Source organism: Furipterus horrens, unplaced genomic scaffold, assembly GCF_987537825.1.
Source record: "Furipterus horrens unplaced genomic scaffold, mFurHor1.1.pri manual_scaffold_2, whole genome shotgun sequence".
Lineage (NCBI taxonomy): Eukaryota > Metazoa > Chordata > Mammalia > Chiroptera > Furipteridae > Furipterus > Furipterus horrens.
In genome coordinates, this window is record NW_028327172.1 from 39,204,131 (window position 1) to 39,224,165 (window position 20,035).

Here is a 20,035-nt window from a genome sequence, read left to right on the forward strand (position 1 = left end):
AATTTTTATTTTTATTTATTTTTAAAACTTTATTTTTTAACATTTTTATTAAAACAGTTTTAAGGTATATTTTATGATTATGTTGTCACAGTTGTCATTTATCCCTCTTTCCCCACCACCACCTGGTACCACCCTTCCCTCCAGCAGTTCCCCCACCTTAGCTCATGTCCATGGGTCGTGCATGTAAGTTCTTTGGCCTTACTTTTTCCAATATTTTTCTTAACGTCCCCCTGTCTATTTTGTTCCTACCAGTTATGCTTCTTGATCCCTGCACCATTTCCCCATTTCTTCCCCTTCCTCCTCCCATCTGATAACCCTCCACATGATCCCCACACCTATGATTCTGTTCCTGTTCTGACTGCTTAGTTTGTTTTTGTTCTTATTATTTATTTATTTTATTTTTATTGTTTTTCTATTACAGTTGTTCCATTATTTCCCCAATTTCTCTCCCCTTTCCTGCCCTCCTCCCCCATTTTTATTTTTTAGATTCAGTTGTTGATCGTTGTGAGTTTGTTGACATTTTATTGTTCATACACTTTTGATCTTCTTTTTCTTAAATAAGTCCTTTTAATATTTCATGTAATGGCTTGGTGATGATGAATTTCTTTAGCTTTACCTTGTCTGGAAAGCACTTTATCTGCCCTTCCATTCTAAATGATAGCTTTGCTGGATAGAGTAATCTTGGTTGTAGGTCATTGCTTTTCATCATTTTGAAAACTTCTTGCCAGCCCCTTCTTGCCTGAAAAGTTTCTTTTGAGAAATCTGCTGATAGTCTTATGGGAACTCCTTTGTAGGTAATGTGCTACTTTCTTCTTGCTGCTTTTAAGATTCTCTCTTTATTGTTAACCTTTGGAATTTTAATTATGATATGTCTTGTGGTCCTTTTTGGGTCTAGCTTCTTTTGGACTCTCTGTGCTTCCTGGACTTGAATGTCTATTTCCTTTGCCAAATTAGGGAAGTTTTCTTTCATTATTTTTCAAATAAGTTTTCAATTTCTTGCTCTTCCTCTTCTTCTGGCACCTCTATGATTCAGATGTTGGTACATTTAAAGTTGTCCCAGAGGTTCCTGATCCTCTCCTCATTTTTTTCAATTCTTGTTTCTCCTTTCTGTTCCAGGTGAATGCTTATTTCTCCTTTTGTTCCAAATTGTTGATTTAAATCCCGGTTTCCTTCCCATCACTGTAGGGTCCCTGTATATTTTTCTTTACTTTTCTTTGTATAACCTTCACTAGTTCCTTTATTTTGTGGCCATACTCAATCATTTCTTTGAGCATTCTTATCACCAGTGTTTTGAACTCTGCATCTGATAGGTTGGCTATCTGTTTCATTTAGTTGTTCTTCTGGGGTTTTGTTTTGTTCTTTGATTTGGGCCATATTTCTTTGCCTTCTCAGTTTAGCTGCTTCCCTCTATTTGTTTCTGTGTATTGGGTAGAGCTACTTTAACTCTGTGTCTTGATAGTATGACCTAATTAATAGGTGTCCTGTAGGATCCAGTGCCAAGCCTCCCCTATCACCCAAGCTGGGTACTTGAGGTGCGCCCTTCATGTGTTCTGAGTACACCTTCGTCTTGTAGCTGAACCTTGGTTGCTGTTGACAGATCAATAGAAGGGATTTACCCAGGTCAGTCAGCTGCAAGGACTAGCTGTGACAACTAACCACCAACCTCTGCCCTCCGTGGAGAATCAGCTGTGCAGCAGCAGGGTGCTGGTGTTCCACCGTGGTCTGTAGTTGTCCACTGGGTGCACTGGTCCTGGGTTATCCGGGTGTTACAAGCCAACATTAGCCCCAACCTGTGTTTTATACTGGCCACCCTGCTTGAGCTATAAAGCAATCTGAGATGGCTGCTACTTGTGCTGGGCTTTGAGATTCCCAGGCAAAGCCAAACTGTGGTTCTAAGCTGGCTGCTGCTAGTGCGGGGCTTAGAGCTCACTGAGACTAGCTATTGCTTGTTTGATAGGATTTAGGAAGTTGTAAAGCATGAGCCAAGACCATCCATTCATATGGAAAAGCAGCTTGGGTGGGCCTGTAAGTTGGGTGGGGCAGGGTCTTTGGGGATCTCCAAGGCAGGTCAAACAGTGTTATCCAGGTCAACAGAATCTCATATATGGCAGCAGCTTTCTGGCTCAGTCTTGATGGGTGTGGTTTCTTTAATTCTATCGTTGTCAGACTTCCATTCAACTAAATTTCTGACAGTTCTGGCTGATGAGTTGTACTATAGTTGTAATTTTAATGTGGTTGTGTGATGAACAGTTTCTTTTAGTTTTAAAAAGTATTTATTTGGGACTTGCGGCCAAGATGGAGGCTTAGACGGACGCGCTAGGTCTCCCTCTACAACTAGAGAGGAATACAACTACTTCAAAACAAAGGATAACTAGAAATTCCAGAAAATAAAACTGCACGGAAGCCCAACATATGAAGTTATAAACCAGCGGCGCCCTTTGGGCAGGTAAGGGGAGCGAAAGGGGGCGGTGCTGTTTGCGGTCGCACCTGGGACAGCGGCGGGGAGAACAACCCCAGCTGCAGTCGAACCCCCGGCAGCTCGCGACCCCAACGCTGGGGAAAGCAGCCACCACATCGCCTTGAACAGTGAGGCCCAGGGGGGCGGGAGGACGGATCCCGGTCTCCTAGCGGAATAACTGTGTTAATCCATCTTGGACCCCCGCCCCCAAAGAAAGCACCACAGGGCTGCGAAATAGGTCACGGACAGGCACCGGTCGCTGGATTGTGACGACAAAGCACCACGGCACAGCAAGAAAGGCTGCCGAATGGCGCCGGTCGCTGGGTCATTACGAGTACACAGGCACTGCCCCCTACAGCCGGCCCAAGAAAACAAAACGCATCTGTCAAAATGAGGCAGACAACTATAGAAATCCCGGTGGCACAGCTCACCAGGCAGCAGATGGAGAACCTGACAGATGAACAGATAAGAAACCTGTCAGATGCTCAGTTCTGGGCCATTGTTATCAGGTGGCTTACAGAATTCACAAAAGATCTGGAAAAAGATGAGAAAGAAGCGAAAAACACTCATAACGAAAGGAACAAAACCACATACGAGACAGATGGTGAGGAAAAAAAATCCAGAGTTCATTTCAACAAACTGGAATATGGAGAAGGAACAAGCAGTCAACCAATGCAGCGAGAGGAAATGGGAAGCAACGATGAGAGGATCAGAAACCTCTGGGACAGCTATAAAAGGCCCAACATAAGAATCATTGGTTTGCCAGAGAGCGAGGAAGATGAACTAGAACTTGAAAAATTGAGTGAAAATATAATAAAGGAGAACTTCCCAGACTTGGGGAAGGAAATAGACTTACAGGTCCAGGAAGCACAGAGAGTTCCAAAAAAACTGGACCCAGGGAGAACCACTCCAAGACACATTAAAATCAAAATGTCAAAAATTAAAGATGAAGAGAGAATCTTAAAAGCAGCAAGAGAGAAGAAAAGAATTATGTACAAAGGGGTCCCAATTAGACTATCAGCTGACTTCTCAAGGGAGACCCTGCAGGCAAGAAGGGACTGGCAAGAAATATTCAAAGTAATGAAAATCCAAAACCTACAACCACGAATACTCTATCCAGCGAAATTGTCATTCAGAATAGAAGGACAGAGAAAGTGTTTCCAGGACAAAATAAAACTGAAAGAGTTCATTAGATCCAAACCACTGTTATATGAGATGTTAAAGGGACTGGTTTAGAAAAAGGAGGATCAAGACAATGAAATCTAAAATGAAAACTGCATCACAAGAAACAACAGAAGCTAGGGAATTGAAACAAAGGCAAACTAAACAGGCAACGAGAGTGGAAAAAGAACTATAGGTATGGGGAACATATTGGGGGGAGGTCAACAGGGAGGGTGAATGGGGAGAGGGAGGGAGATGATATAGGAATTAAGGATCATGGTAGGAGGGAATGGAATAGACAGAGAGAGGTTGAGAAGAACTGTATGCACAACTAATGGACACGATCTAAAAGGGGGGGACAACTGGAGGGAGGGGGGCCATCGGGTGGAGGGGAGCAGAGGGAAGGGAAATTGTCACAAATGTAATATTATAATCAATAAAACACATTTTAAAAAAAAGTATTTGTTTGTTTGTTTTAGAGAGGGGAAGGGAGGGAGAAAGAGAGGGAAAGGAACAATGATGTGTGAGAGAAACATCAGTTGGTTGTCTCTTGCACATCCCCAACCCGGGACCTGGCCTGCAACCCAAGCATGTGTCCTGACCAGGTATTGAACCAGTGACCTTTCAGTTTGCAGGCTGCTCAGTCCACTGAGCCACACCAGCCAGGGTGGAAGTTTTTACACTAGAAATTTGAAGATATGTATACGTATATGTTTCTTCTTCAGTTTCTTTAAAGTTTTGTCTTTAAAAAATTTTATCATTTCACCTGAGTTGCTGACTTTATGGGAATGAAGTTATTTGAAATACTCCCTCATTATTATTATATTTTTTGTTGTTGGATCTATAGTAATTGTTTTTCTACCCCTGATATAGGAAATTTGTGTCTTTTTTTTCCTTTGGTCAGTCTGGCTAAACATTTATAAATTTTATTGAATTTTACAGAGAACCAACTTCTGCTTTTACTGATTTTTCTCTATTTTTTTCTGTTTTCTCATCTCTGTCTCTGTCTCTCTGACACACACAAACACACACTGATCTTTATTTATTTTCTTATTCTGAACCATACTCTTAGATACTTGAGGGGAACCCTCTGTAGATCTCCGGAGCTTTCTCTCAGCATTTCTCTCTGCTGTGCTACTCAGCTCTCCAAACTCTGGCTTCCTTGGTCTTTTTGGTTATCTGCTCTGTCTGCTCATCTCAGGGAGTCTGTTGGATTTATCCCTTTTGTGCTGCAACCTGGGAACTTAGTGTGGGAAGTAGGGGCAGCCATGGGGTCACCTCTCTTATCATGGATCATGGACTGCCATTTATTACCTGATGTTCAGTATCTTGAAAGCTATTTCATATATTTTGTGTTGTTTTTCATTTTGAAAAATTCTGTTTCTGGCAGGAGATTAAATCTAGTCTTCATTACTTCATCTTGGCCTATCATTTACTTTTCAACTTTTTATCTTATCTAAATTGTAAATTCTTAAAGGTAAGATAGCTTTGTACCTGTTCTAGTGTAGTATGTAGTGCAGGGCCTTGTACTCGTCGGCAGCCGTCCGTCTCGAGAGACGATGGTGTAGCTTCTTAAGAGTCTATCTGCACCGCCGAGAATGACTGTGCAGTCCGACTCGGGAGTGACATGGTATCTGTCTCCTCCCGTGTTGAATCGACATCTTGTGATGACGCTGAAGCTACAGAGCCTGGGCAGGGTAATATGGAGGGTCTGCTGTTGCCCATGCAGCAGACCCCCCCTCTCTTCGCAGCTGAAGGATCCAAGGGAAAGACGGAGTCGATACAGCTTGGGTTCAGGTGCGCCGCAGGAGTTGCCGGTGTTGACTACAACGTCAAACCGCCTTAGGGACTCCGGCTCCGGATTTTCTGTCGGGGTTTACTCCCTTAGCCTTTCCCCTGAAGAGGTATGCCGCAAGGCAGCGGAGGTTTTTTGGAGTCAGAGTTTTCCTTCTCTGATGTGCCCTGACTGGAAGATCGAACCAGCGACACTTAGCTCGCAGGCCGACGCTCAAAGGGCCTTGTACTACTCAGTGCATATTGGGAATTTGATTTCTTACCTGAGTTTATTTGAATTGGATAGAAGAGAGAGATAAACAGAAAAGTAGAGCCACTTCTGCTTGTCTGGAGCCCTGGTAATAGAATTTCTATATTCTGCCTCCTATCTGCTACTCTGGCCCTTATAGCTGGATTACTGGAACTACCCTTGCTTCCCCCCACTAGACATCATCTGACCCAACTGGTCCACTCAGCCTTTTTTTTTAATAAGAATGTGTAATTTGATAGACTGGTAAGATATTGAGTAAAGAGAGAAATGTGTGATTTCTCAGAAATTCACAGATCAAGAAACAATCTCAAAAAAATCTTCTCTTGATGCTGACTCCAAATGTCTAGTTTCATTACTAACATGAAAATTGATTTTCCTTTTGTTCTCCAATTTTCAGTAATTTTTGTTTCTTCATCATTACTTTCTGTCCCTTTCTCTTAAACTCATATTACATGAATATTGAAGTTTCTTAATCTACCGTATGTGTCTTTTCTGTGGTATTTTACCAAGTGAAAGGGGGTTGGTTCTTTCACGTGGCGCCTTGGTGTGAAACCCAACAACTAGTGTTGAGGAAAACAGCTCTTTATTTACAATATTCCAACCTGGGGAATGGCAGTGAGCACTTCAGCTCATAGCCCTGTTCTCCCACAGGACCCAGCACTTCCCTTGCTCCCCAAAAGACTGGAAGCCAAAAACATGCTCAGAAGTTCCCCATCCCTTATCTGTCAGCTCTGTCCTTCAGTATCTGAGGTACGATGTCATCAACCTCCATATAACAGTCCAGGAAAACATGTGCCATGTTGCAATGGATCACACATGGTTCTCTCTTGCCTTTCTCTTCAAAGCTGCATGGTTCTCTATTTCCTTCTAAAACCGTGTGATGCTCTTTCCTTCTAAAACCGCATAGTGCTCTCCCTCCTTCTAAAACCACATGGTGCTCTCTCTACAAATGGCTGCCGCCTTATTTTTCAATCTCTGACCACGGCCTGTGACGCAGTGGGCACAGTAACCAGTTCTGACCATTCACAGAACCTTGCACAGGCCCTGTATGCTCTTTCCTCACCATTCTATGGTCAAAAGCCCTCCCATCTCCTTGGGGCCTTGGAAGAACCAAAGCCATTTGCATAACTAAGACACTAGGTGCCAGCCATAGATATGCAAAGACTTCTTGAAAGCTGTCCCCTTCCCCTATCCCCCAACTGCAGGCTCTGGGAAATTTGGCGACCATACTCTGTAACAGTTTCAATTAAATTATTATTATTTTTAACTCTCCGTGTTGAGTTTTCGGTGAATGTATCAGGCCTATCTTCTATCAAGAATTCTGTCTTTATTTAGAGACGAGTATATTTTATCTATTGATTTTTTTGTTTGTTTCTACTTTATTTTCAAAATTTTTAGTTGGGTTATCTTCATAACTCATGTGTCCCCTGCTTTTGTTTTGTTTATTTCTTACTCATTTTCAATTGAAGTTTTTCTTCCATTTACCTCTCTAAATATTCTATATAAGCTTATTTTAAACATTTTTGCCACTTATACATGTAAAATTTCACACTGAGTACATTCATGTTTTGATTATTTATATTTATGGCTCTAATTTTTAGCATTATATTTCTCCATATCATTTTTTTACTTTAATTTTTTAGTTTTTAATTATAGTTGACATACAATATTATTTTAGCATTAAGTGTATAACCCAGTGATTGGACATTATAACTTACTAAGTGATAAATCTATTACCCATTTGACCCCATACATAGTTATTAGAATATTATTGACTATATTCTCTAAACTGACAATTTCTCCTTCTTAATCCTTTCACCTTTTTCACCCTTCCTCCCACCACCTCTCCCATCTTACACTCAGTACCCCAACTCCCCACTGGTTTGCAGGCTTATTTTGAGTGGGAATTATTTTTTCTGTTGTTACTTTTCTCTCCCCTTCCTCCCTCTGCTCATACCTGTTTCCAGGTATTCTGTTAACTTTTTCTTTAGCCCTCTGTCCTCAATCCAGAACCAAGTCTTATTCCAGAATTTCAGTGATTCTGTCACAGGTTTTGTTAGAGAGATGACAGAAACATTTGGTACTTGGGTTCAGTTTCTTGCAATAGGTTAATAGGTTCTGTCAGCACCCTCTCCCTCCCTGCCCAGAGGTGAAGACTGAGGGCTGGCTCAGTGTGCATGTTTTCTACCCTCCGTTCTTGAACCAGCTTATTGCCTGGAGGCAGAGACTAGTGTGATATGAACTCTGTCACTTCTATTTAAGATCTGTAATCAACAGGCCTAAGCTTTTAGCGAACTTAAAAAAAAATTTCTGTTTTTATTACTGGCCATTGCGGATGTTTATCTTGTTTTTGAACCTGTGTTTTTCTCTGTATCTTTTTGAACCTATGTTTTTTTCTATATCTTTCCGTATATTTTACGTCTTGTATATGTTTTTGGTTAGTAGTCAAAGGTTTATTATTTTGCCATTCTGATTTGAGTCACATTCCTAGGTTAGTAGATTAGTAAACTCCTCCTGATTCTCAATGGTCCAGCAAGACAAGGAAAACTCGGGATTATAAATTGTGTTATTCTTTCATTGGTCTTCTGTAATAAAAATACATAAATTGTTTCTTTATAGAGTATTGCTAACCTGTGATTGCTTAATTTCCGTCTAAATTCTGTGAGTTAATACTCCATGAATATCTGCTATCCAAGTCTTCTAAACCCTACCATATAAGGGGACATTAGCCTGGAAGTCTTAGGTCCTTGAACATACCTGGGTGAATTTAGGCACGTTATTTAATCTTTCAGTTTCTTCTTTTATAAAACAGGTAGAATATCTGCTTTTATTATCTCGTGGGATACTTCAGTATGTTGTATAAGATAATAGAGTCAAACTCAACAAGTTAAGTTTTACTTAACATCTGTTTGGCAAGAGACATATTGCTAGATTCTAGGGAAATAAATGAATAAAGCACAGCACTATGGTTATTTATAATATAACAGGACATACAGCTTGTTTTATCATCAGTTATAATATAAGGTAGTCTATGATAAATGCTTAAATACAGTTATTTAACAACAAATTAAGAGGACCCCTTTCCCCCAGGAGTAATTTAGCTTCCAGAAATGAGTAAAAAATTCTCTGAGTAAGCTAATCTTTTATCTAAAAACACTGGTACTTTAAAAATACCAAGGTGCTATGTAAACATAAGATTTCTAGTATTTTATTTTCCCCATGATCTAATCTGATTTGAGACCACTTCACTATTTCTGCTTTTCTCCTTCTTCTTCTTCTTCTTTTTTTTTTTTTTTTTTTTTTGGTTGTTTGCTATGTAGGTCAGATCTTACTATTAAATGTTCATTCTGCTATTTAAAAATATAGGTTTTATTATTGTTATTTTATCATTTAAAAAAATTCTCACCTGAGGACATGTTTACTGATTTGAGAGAGAGAAGAAACATTGATGCAAGAAATCAATTGGTCACCTTCTGTACTTGCACCAACCAGGGCTCAAACCCACTACCTAGGTACGTGCCCTGGTTGGGAATCCAATCCACAACCTTTTGATGTCTGGGACAGCGCTTCAAGCAACTGAATTGAATCTTCATTCCTATTGGTCCTGATGCTTGTGTCTAGGCATACTCTTGTGGTGTCATAGTCAATCTTGCTAGTGTGAATGACTGATTTTGATGGTTTTTGTCCAAGGGAAAAGTTTTCTCTTTATGTGTTTTATTTTTTGATAACATAATTGTTGAAAAGAAGATTTTTTTCCCTTTAGGTTGCTTTTCTGAGATGTTACCTCTGAAGTTCCTAGGAAACGCCCATTTTGCTATTACCCAGATACATTTAGACTGAGCTCTTGCAGCAGAACATTTTGTTCTGTTTGCTGTAATTTTTTTTCAAGGGACGAAGATAAACAGCTTAAACAGATAACCGTCTCTGCTTTCTGCTTCTAACAATAATATTTAGCAGCCAGTGAGTATTCTGTAAGTGCCTTTCTCAGAACGGCTGCGTTAAGTAAACAGGCAATAAATATTCCGGGTGACTGATAGATGATAGAATTTCAAGCTAGCCAACTGCCCATATCATGCTGAAACATTGTTATTCTGTTTTGGCAAATAATGCTCATCTTGTTTAGATAGGTCTTACAAAAAACAGTGTTAGCATTTCATACCAAACATTTTTATAAAGCTCATGCAGCTAAAACTGATAAATTTTTAACTGCTTGGATCATATTTCACTAGCTTCCTTAGATGAACATTTTCATTTATTTCCAAATCACAAATTATACTGTATGTGTATTTTGTGTGTTGAAGAATGATAACTTTTGTGCAGTATTCCAGTCAGTCATTATTTACAGTAAAACTTGGTTTTTTAAAAAATAGTTTATTTTTATTGTATTATTTTCATTACCATTTATCCCAAAGCACTTAGGTTGTTTTTGCCATTGAAATCTCAGCTATGAATTGAATCAGTTTCATTTGATCCTTGGCTGCCAAAGGATTTAATTACAGGTGTTTTGTGAGGTTGCTGTGCTTAATATTTGATGGTTTCTATATCAGGTACCTCTATAATTTGATATGTCACTCCTTTGCAAACTTTATAGTACCAGCAATCTAAGGGATATAGCCAGTTTCAGCCTGGTTTCATGAAAGAGACAACTATACAGGGCTGGGCAACAGTAGGTTTACAGTTGTGAATATGCAAAACAGTTTATTCTTGTGTTATTATTATTATTAATTTTAATTCTTACTTGAGGATTTTTTTTTTTCTTTTTTAGAGAAAGAGGAAGGGACAGGGAAACATCAGTGTAAGCGAAGCATAGATTGGTTGCCTCCCACACACCCAGACTGGGGATCTAACCTGCAGCCTTTTGATATACAGGATGACACTTCAACCAGCTGAACAGCTCTGTCGGGGCTCTTGTATTATTATTTATTAATTACTGTATTATTTTTCATACAGAGGACTGTAAACCTACTCTTGCCCAGTGCTGTATACATATTCAGTTTCAGTTGTTTTCTTGAATTACTTTACAGTTAAGTAACAATGCATTATTGGAATAGTCAGAAACCCTCAGGAGTAAACTCCCATAGGACAGGGATTTATAAAAATTTTTTATTGTTAACTCTGTTTTCAGTGCTTGACACATACTATAGTTGTTCAATAAACTAATTACTGCCACCAGCCTCAGGGTCACTATCAGTGCACCTATTACTTATAGCAATACTGACATATAGGACCTGGATCCTTTGTTCTAACAATAGCCTTCTATTTTTTCTACTATACCGCCCCTTATGTCTCAGGTGAGAGGTTTCCTTTGTTTCATATGTAATAACTGCAATAAAAGTAGCAATAAAGGTGCCCTGGCTGGTGTGACTCAGTGGATTGAGCTCCGGGTTGCAAACCAAAGGGTTGCCGGTCCAATTCCCAGTCAGGGCACACGGCTGGGTTGTAGGCCAGGTCCCCAGTTGAGGGTGCAGGAGAGGCAACCACACATTGAAGTTTCTCTCCCTCTCTTTCTCCTTCCCTTCCCCTCTCTCTAAAAACAAATAAATAAAATCTTTTTAAAAAAGCAATAAAGGTGATATTGATTGCTGGTATATCAGAGTACCAGCTATGTGACAGTGTAAAGTTTCCATAATAGTGTTTATTACTCACTTATTATGACTCAGGTACTATGATAAACAATTTACATGAATTATATCATTTAATTATTATCAGCAAAATAAGATATATTTTATGTTCAAGAAGAATTGAGATTCAGTGAAATTAGGCAAAATTATAACCTAAATTAGGGCCAGAATCAGGAATCGGTTCTTTTCTGTCTGGTGTCCAAGGCCATGAGGTTATCAACTCAGCCTTCTTTATTAATTTATTTCTTAGTGTATCTAATAAATTACCATCTAGTTTTTGGTTTAATATGTCTAGTAAGGGTACTACTTAACTTATTATTTATGAGAGTTAATTCCACTATTTGACAGGTATAATTATTAAAATCTTCTTTTTAATATTCAGGAAATATATTCTTTCTATAACTTCTGAACTATTATGTCTTAAACTCTTCAGAGATGCACAAGATAGAATGAGTATATCCTTATTAACATTGGCTATATTTAGAAAATTATGTTTAATATAAGTTATACATATAAAGAATATTTGTCTATAACCAAAAAAATATTTTAAAAGAAATCTCTTTTAGATTGCTTTAAAATTACGTATATGATGTAATAAAAAAGACCATGATGATGAAAAAGAGCTTAATAGACATATTTAAAATTCTCTATATCCTTTGCTTAGTCTGTGCCTATATATAGCTAGTAAACAAGATACGTAATGGAATTTGGAGCAAGTGTTTTTGATCAGCCTTTTTATATGGTTTTAACACAATCATATAAAATACTGACTAAAAGTAGGTGAAAGAGATTGTGTGAGGAATATGTAGCTATCATATACTTTAAGAGATACTAAAATCTGCAGAATGAATATTCGTAGTCACAAGTAAGTTTTATTTGAAGAACATTTTGTTTCTAATTTTTAAAATTTTATCTTTATTTCCTAGTCTAATTAGTTTGTTAGTTTTTAGTCCCTTTATTGGTTGTCGATTACATACTTAGCTGTGTTTTGTTAGTCCATAATTTCTTATAGATGGTCCTTCCTAAGAGGAATATTGGTTTAGACATCATTTCAACATCTATGTTTTTGAGATTTACTATGTGCCATATTAAGTGCTAATAAGCATTAGGTAAGGCATAGTTATATAAAATGGGGATTTTCATTAAAAATGTAGAAAAATTAGCCCAGGCTGGTGTGGCTTAGTTGGTTGGAGCATCGTCCTGTAAACTGGAAGGTCACAGATTCAATTCCTGATCAGGGCACATGCCTGGTTTTCAGTCTCCAGTTAGGGCGTGTGCGAGAGGCAACTGATTGATGTTTCTCTTTCACATTAGTGTTTCTCTTTCTCTATCTCCCTCCCTTCACCTCTCTCTAAAATCAATAAGCATGTCCTCTGGTGAGGATAAAGAAAACATAGAAAAATTAAAACATCAAAATAGAGCACAGTGAAATCCCATGTACTGTACTCATCATCCAACTACAACAGTCATTAATTGTGGGTCATTCTTTTTTAATCTACTCATCAACCTCACACCCAGTTAAATAATTTTGAAACAAACCACAGACATTATATTAATTGGATCATATAAACTCGTATATATTCATTTTTTACCTACGAAGTGATAATTCCACATGATTCAAAACATTTCATTCATAAATCCAATTATGTCTAAAAAATAAGACTTTTGTTTTTTAATATAACCATAAAGTTATTGTCATACCTAAAAAATGAACAATAATTTCTTAATATCACCAGATATCCAACAGTCTCCATATATCCACATTTGTGTATGTATGTGTTTATTACTCTTTCACTGTTTTTCACAGTTGGTGCCCTTGAATCAGCAACCAAACAAGTTCCATATATTGCTTTTATTTGAGAGGTCTCCTGAATCTTTCTATTTGAGAGGTCTCCTAAATCTTTCTTAATTATAATTTTCTTCATTCCTGAATTTTTCTTGCAAGTTGTTTGATAAATTGCTGTCCCTTTATTTTTATTTAATAAGGAATTTAATAAGTTAAAAATTTAAATAATTTTATTTCAATTTAATGAGGTAATTAGGAAACATGTAATTCATTGTGTATACATGCCTACTTTATTTTTCTTAATGTAACCTTTATTGAGTACTTATTACATGATAGGCGCTGTTCTAAGCACATTCATATTCACAAAAATCCTATGAGAAAAGGTACTATTATTGACCCCATTTAACAATACTTACAATTGCTCAGACCCCAAAAACCTAAATCTCATTAAGGGTCTTCTCTTTCCCTCACATACCACATTTATCACATTAATTACACTTTCAAAATAATCCATTAATTCTTCCCTATCTTCAGCACTATGAGCACAATCACAGCTGCCATTGTCTCTCTCTTGGATCATCACAGTTAGCCTTCAAAAACATAATATTTATGTTTATGGTGAAAAATTTTAAAAGAATAAAATGTAAAATATCCTCTCTGTTCTGACCCTCCAGAGATAGCTTCTTGGGTGTTATTTTAGAGGTAATTCTGTTTACACCCAACCGCAGGTTTACCTTTCTAGAACAAACACTGTTAGTACCCTGCCCCCTCTTCATCAGTACCTTTCATTTCTGTGTACATTGTCCTGACATCTGACTGTCAGCCCTTCTGATTTTTAGCTTGAGGGCATTGTTCGTTCCCTGGAGTTTGTTCTGCCCCTGTACATTGGCCATCCAGAAGTTCTGGGTAATTCATGTTTCCCAGGAACAGCCTTCAACTGATTACTTATAGAAATTGAGGGAAAAACCTTCAGCTCCTTTGCCCCTTAACTGGGTTGACTCTAGTGCATGTCCTGCATTGTGTCTCAGAATTCCTCAGTGTGGCTGGGCTTCAGCTGCCCACACCTGTAGCGTACTCATTTTATTATAGAGCATGACTGCCTTTTCTTCCCTACTCTTGGGACTGTCTCCCGAATAAACAAGTTATTTACACTGAAATCCTTATATCAAGGTCTGCTTCTAGTAAAACCATAACATAAACTGTGCCACACTCAAGACCCACCTTTTTTCCCCTAAATAATCAGAAACCTCTAAAAAAAAATCCTGTTTATTGGGCCTTAAGCACTCCAATTTGGTAACATTTATTGTTTTACTTCTCATAGGAAGCTGCTGAGATTAATAGAATTTTGTCTGTTATTTTATGAAAAGTTTTTATTTAAATAAATAAAACTCGGAACCCCTGGCAACCACTGATCCAGGTCTCCATTACTGTCGTTTTATCTTTCTGAGAACACAGTATAAATGCAGTCATACAGTGTATAACTGTTAGGTCCTGTTTTCTTTCAATTAGCATAGTGTGTTTGAGATTCATCTAAGTTGTTGCATGTATCTGGTAGCTTATTCCTTTTTATTACTTAGTGTTCCATTATGTGGTTATATGATTGTTTATCCATTCACCTATTGAAGCATGTTTGAATTGTTTCCATTTTTTGGCTGTTATGAATAATGTACTCTGAATATTCATCCACAAGTTTTTGTGTGGACACCTATATCCATTGGTTTTTGGTATATGCCTATGAATGGGATTACTAGGTCATGTGGTAGCTGTATGTTTAACCTTGTGCTGAACTGCCAATTTTTTATTTATTTATTTATTTTCAGAAGCAGCTGCACCAGCCCTCAGTTGGTTGGAGTGTCCTCCTTGTAAACCAAATTGTCATGGGCTTGATTCCTAGTTAGGGCACGTATGTAGGGTTAGGGTTTGGTCCCCAATTTGGGCACATATGAGAGGCAACCAATTGATATTTCTCTCCCTCTCGTCCCCTCTCTCTAAAAATCAATAAACCTATCCTTGGGTGAGGACAAAAAGAAGCAGCTACATCATTTTACATTCTCATGAGCAGTGTACAAGGGTTCCGGTTTCTCTACATCCTTGCCAACACTTTTATCAGTCTTTTGATTATACCCATCTAGGGGTATGAAGTGCTGTCTCACTGTGTATTTGATTTGCATTTCTCTAATGACAAAAGATGTTGAGCACCTTTTCATGTGTTTCTGGACATTTGTATATCTTTTTTAGAGAAATGTGTATTTGAATTTTTGCACATTATCTAATGGGATTTTTGTTTTGTTTTATTTTGTTTTGTTTTACTGTTGAGCTTTGAGAGCTCTTTATGTATTTTAGAGACTTACCTGTTCATTTTAATAGTATCTTTCTAGATGCAAAGTTTTTAAATTCAATAAAATAATTTATTAATTTATATGGGTCCTGCTTTTGATGTCATTTGAGTTTTAAGAACTCTTTGCTTAACCCCAGATCATAAGAATTTTCTCTTTTATTTTATTCTAAAATGTTTTATGTTTTTGTCCTTTATGTTTAGAGCTATGATCCATTTGGAGTTAATCTTTGTATAAGATAGGAAGTTTAAATTTTTTAAATGATTTTTAGAGAGAGAGAGAGGAGGAAGAGAGAGAAAGAAGGAAGGGGGGAAAAAAGGAAAGAATGAAGATAAGGAAGAAAGAAAAGAAAAGAAAGAAAGAAACATTGATTTTTTTGTTTGTTTTGTTTTACTTATTTATGCATTCATTGGTTGATTCTTATATGTGCCCTGACTGGAGATTGAACGTGCAACATTGGCATATGGAGATGATGCTCTTAACTAACTCGCTAGCTGGCCAGCGCTAAGATATGAAATTTAAATTGAGATTCATTTTTCTTTCACGTACATATAAATGGCCTGTTGTCTCAACATTTGTTGATAAACAATTATTCTTTCTCAGTTGAACTACTTTTGCACTACTGTCAAGGATTAGATGACCATGTTTATGTGGCTTTATGTCTGGACTGTTCTGTTCCAATGAGCTCTGTATTTCTTCACCAATAGCACGCTCATTTGATCACCACAGCTTTATATTAAGTGAAATTTAGTATAGTGGTTCCTCTGAATCAATTTTCTTTTGCAAAGTATTTTTAGCTATTCTAGTACTTTTGTCCTTCCATGTAATGTTTAAGAACAAGCTCATCTACAGCTACCCAAGAAAAGCTCTTTTATTGATATTATATTAAATTTATAGGTCATTTTGGTGAAAATTGACATTGTTAATATGTTGAGTCTTCTTACACTGTATGTCTCCATTATTTTAGGTCTTCTTTGATTTATTTTATTAGTGCCATGATTTCTTAGATCTATACCCAAATCATTGTATTGGTGATATTATGAGTGTTAACTGTTTTTGTAAAGAATTTGATTTTTATTTTGTTTATTGCTCATGCTACATAATATTTAAGTGATGTTTGTCTGTTGTTGACCCTATAGACCACAGTTTTCTTCAGATCAGTTCTAGGAATGTTTCTTGTAGACTCCTTGAGATTTTCTATGTAGACATTCTTGTCACCTGCAAATTGGAACAGTTTTTTATTTCTTCCTTTATAGTGTGTCTTGTCTTATCTTTTGTTTTTCTTGCCAGAATGGTGAGTGTAGATATGCTTGCATTGTCCTTTCCATAAGAGGAAAGCATTCAGTCTTTCTTCATTTACTGCCTTATTGTTCATACCATTTATCAGGTTGAAGAAGTTCCCTTGAGTTCCTAGGCTCCTGAGAATTTTTATCCTGAAGTTTTGGTAATTGCTTTTTCTGATCCATTGATGTTGTGATGTAATTTTTCTTCTTTAGACTGTTAATATGAGAGATGATCTTGATTTGCTTTTGAATATTGAATCAGCCTTAAGTTGCCTATATAAACCCAACTTGTTTGGGATCATTATTCTTTTTATATATTGCAGAATTAAATTTGCTGATATTTTGTTGAGACTTTTTTTTTTTTGGTATGTACTTTGTTTTGAAGCCAGTTTTTAGTATAATGAGCCTAATGTAGTTAATTTTATGTTATAAAAGGTTTCGTCTTATGCAGTTTTTCCCTGTTTAGACCCTCTAACTAGTCATTTTTCCTTGGGTAGGTGATACTTGCCTTTCCCCTTTGTTTTGAAGTTTTCCCCTTAAAAATAGTAGTATTTCTAGCACCTTGCATTTCTGTTTGCTCTTGAAATGAGGCTATGTTAAGGACTAGCAAGCCCTTGAGTTCTTTTTTTTTTTTTTAAGTAGAAAACCAGCAACTCTCAAGTTTATTTTCCTTGGGTAATTAAGAAGTGCTTTACAAGGACAAGAATGTAAATGAATGTTTCACACGTGGTGTAATTTCTCAAGTTTACATTTTAAGTAATATCAGTCATATTATGTATAGGCTTTTTAAGGAGTCAGTTGAAATCAAGATTCCTTGGGTTCCTTGCTCTTTTGAGATTATGGTAATGGAACTATAAGTGGAAAACCCCCAAATGACAATACTGCCTCCACTTATTATCCAGAAAATTAGTAAAAGTCCAATATTTATAAGCCAGAAAGGAAGAGGAATCGGAACTCACCTTATTTCCTCTATTTAAGCACTAACTTCTGAATTTATTCTTTAAAAAAAACCACAAAGAATTCTTACGACTTTTTAATTTCCATTTTCAATCAAAAGTACATATATAACTGTTTCCCTGATGATGCACAAGTATTTCTAACTCTTAAAAGGGCAATAAAGTGAGCTGATTTTTTGGACTTAAAAGGTTTTAGAAATCTTAACTCTTTGTACTGACTAGAATCTTAATTTTCTCATAAAATATACAAAGCGTTGGTAATATGACCCATTTTTTCTTAGAAGCTGTTTATAAAATTTCAACTTTAGTAACAGCAATCTTAATAAATTCTACTTTAGAGGCTAAATTAGATACATGAAATTCATGTGTTAAAAAAGCAAAATTAAATATATGTATATGGTGCAATGCTGACAGTGAATTTAGATCAGGGTAGACGGTAAATATTCAAATTAAACCTGAATATTTATATGCAAAACAGATTTTTTTCTTTCCTTCCTGCCTGCCTTCCCCCCTTTTCCCCTCCTTCTTTCCCTCTACCTAAATGTTTGGCTAGTCCTGCAGCACAAAATTGAATAGAAGTATTGATATCAGACATGCCTGTATTGTTCCTGATATTAACAGAAAAGCATTAGGTTTTTTTCCAACATTAAGAATGATGTTAACTGTATGTTTTGCATAGGTGCCTTTTATCATGTTAAGGAGTTCACTTTTGTTCCTAGCATGCTCGGTGTTTAACAGAAATGATGCTGAATTTTGTCAAATGTTTTTTCTGCTTCAATGGAAATATTTTTATTTTTTAGTTTGTTACAATTTCTTAGGCAGACGTGTTAAAATGAAGAAGAATTACATCAATTGCTTTTCAATTATAAACCAAGCCTGTATTCCTGGGATAGAACCTACTTTGTCATTATGTATTAGCCTTTTACTATATTGTTGGATTCAGGTTGCTAGAAACAATTTTAAAAGAATTTTTGCAACTATGTTCATGAGGGATACTGGACTATAGTTTTCTTATAATGCTTTTGAGAGGTTTTGGTATCATGTTAATACTGGTCTCACAGAATGCATTCAGAAGTGTTCTATCCTTTTTAATTTCTTGAAAGATTTTCTGTAGAATTGCTATTATTATTGATTCATTAAATTTTAGTTGAACTCACCAATGAAGCCATCTGGGACTGTAGTTTTCTTCACTACAATTTCAGTTTTGTTGAAAATATAGGGTTATTTAGTTTCTAAATATTGTGCATTTTCCAGATATCTTTCTGTACTGAGTTCTAATTTAATTCCCTTTTGGTATGAGAACATACCTTTTTATGATTTGCATCTTTTAAAATTTATTGCAACTTATTTTATGGCTTAGAATATGCTCTCATCTTAGTCACTGTTCCAAGTGTGCTTAAAAAGAATGTGCACTCTGCTGCTGTTGTGTGGATCGTTCTATAAATATCAATTAGGTTAAGTTAGCTGATGGTATTGTTTACATCTTCCCCATCCTTACTACTTTTTTGTCTACTTGTCCAATTATTTATGAACAGAGAGATGTTGAAATCTTTGACTAAAGTAGAGGAAATTTGTGTCTTTTTCCTGCATTTCTGTCAGATTTGTTTCACGTATTTTACAGATATTCATCAGGGGCATAAATATTTAGAATTTTATGTTCCATTGATGAATTGGCCCATATTTGCTCTGTAGCTACATAGATATTAATATAGCCACCCAACTTTCTTTTGGTTAATGCTAGCATAAGTTATCTGTTTTTCATTCTCTTTCTTTTAACTTTCTTCGGGTCTTTGTATTTAAAGTGTTCCTTATAGGCAGCATATAGTTGAGTCTTGCTTCTTTATCCAATCTCCACATCTCTGCCATTAATGTGATTATTAATATGGGTAGGCTTGACTCTGTTACTTTGTTATTTGTCATCTGTTCATCTCATTGTTTTTTTCTTCCCCTTTATTTCCTGCTTTTTTTTTAGATTTAATCAAATATTTTTCTTGATTATTCCATTTTATATCCTTTGTTGGTTATTAGCTTTAACTGTTCATTTTGTCAATCTTGGGCTTATACATCTTTACCTTATGGTATATTTAACTAATCACACTCTGCCTTCAAGTGACACTATACCACCTTTCTTATGGTAGATGAACCATGTAGTACTACTGTTCTCTTCCAGTTACCCCTCCTAACTTTTGTGCTATTGTTGATATACACTTTACTTTTATATATACTGTAAACTCCATGCTGCAATGTTATTTTTGCTCATATAGTCAACATCTTTAAGAGAGAGTAAAATAATAAGAAAAAAGTTTTATGTATTTACCCATACAGTCACTACATCTGGTGCTGTTCATTGTTTTGTAAAGATCTTTATTTTTCATTTGTTATTGTTCTTG

The 20,035-nt window shown here is 36.5% G+C and overlaps 1 protein-coding gene across 2 annotated transcripts in view; it reads left to right on the top strand.

Moving 5' to 3' along the window:
- SBF2 (SET binding factor 2) overlaps nt 1-20,035 on the top strand; it is a 412,105-nt gene that overhangs the window by 145,523 nt on the left and 246,547 nt on the right. The gene's annotated exons all lie outside the window — the stretch shown is intronic.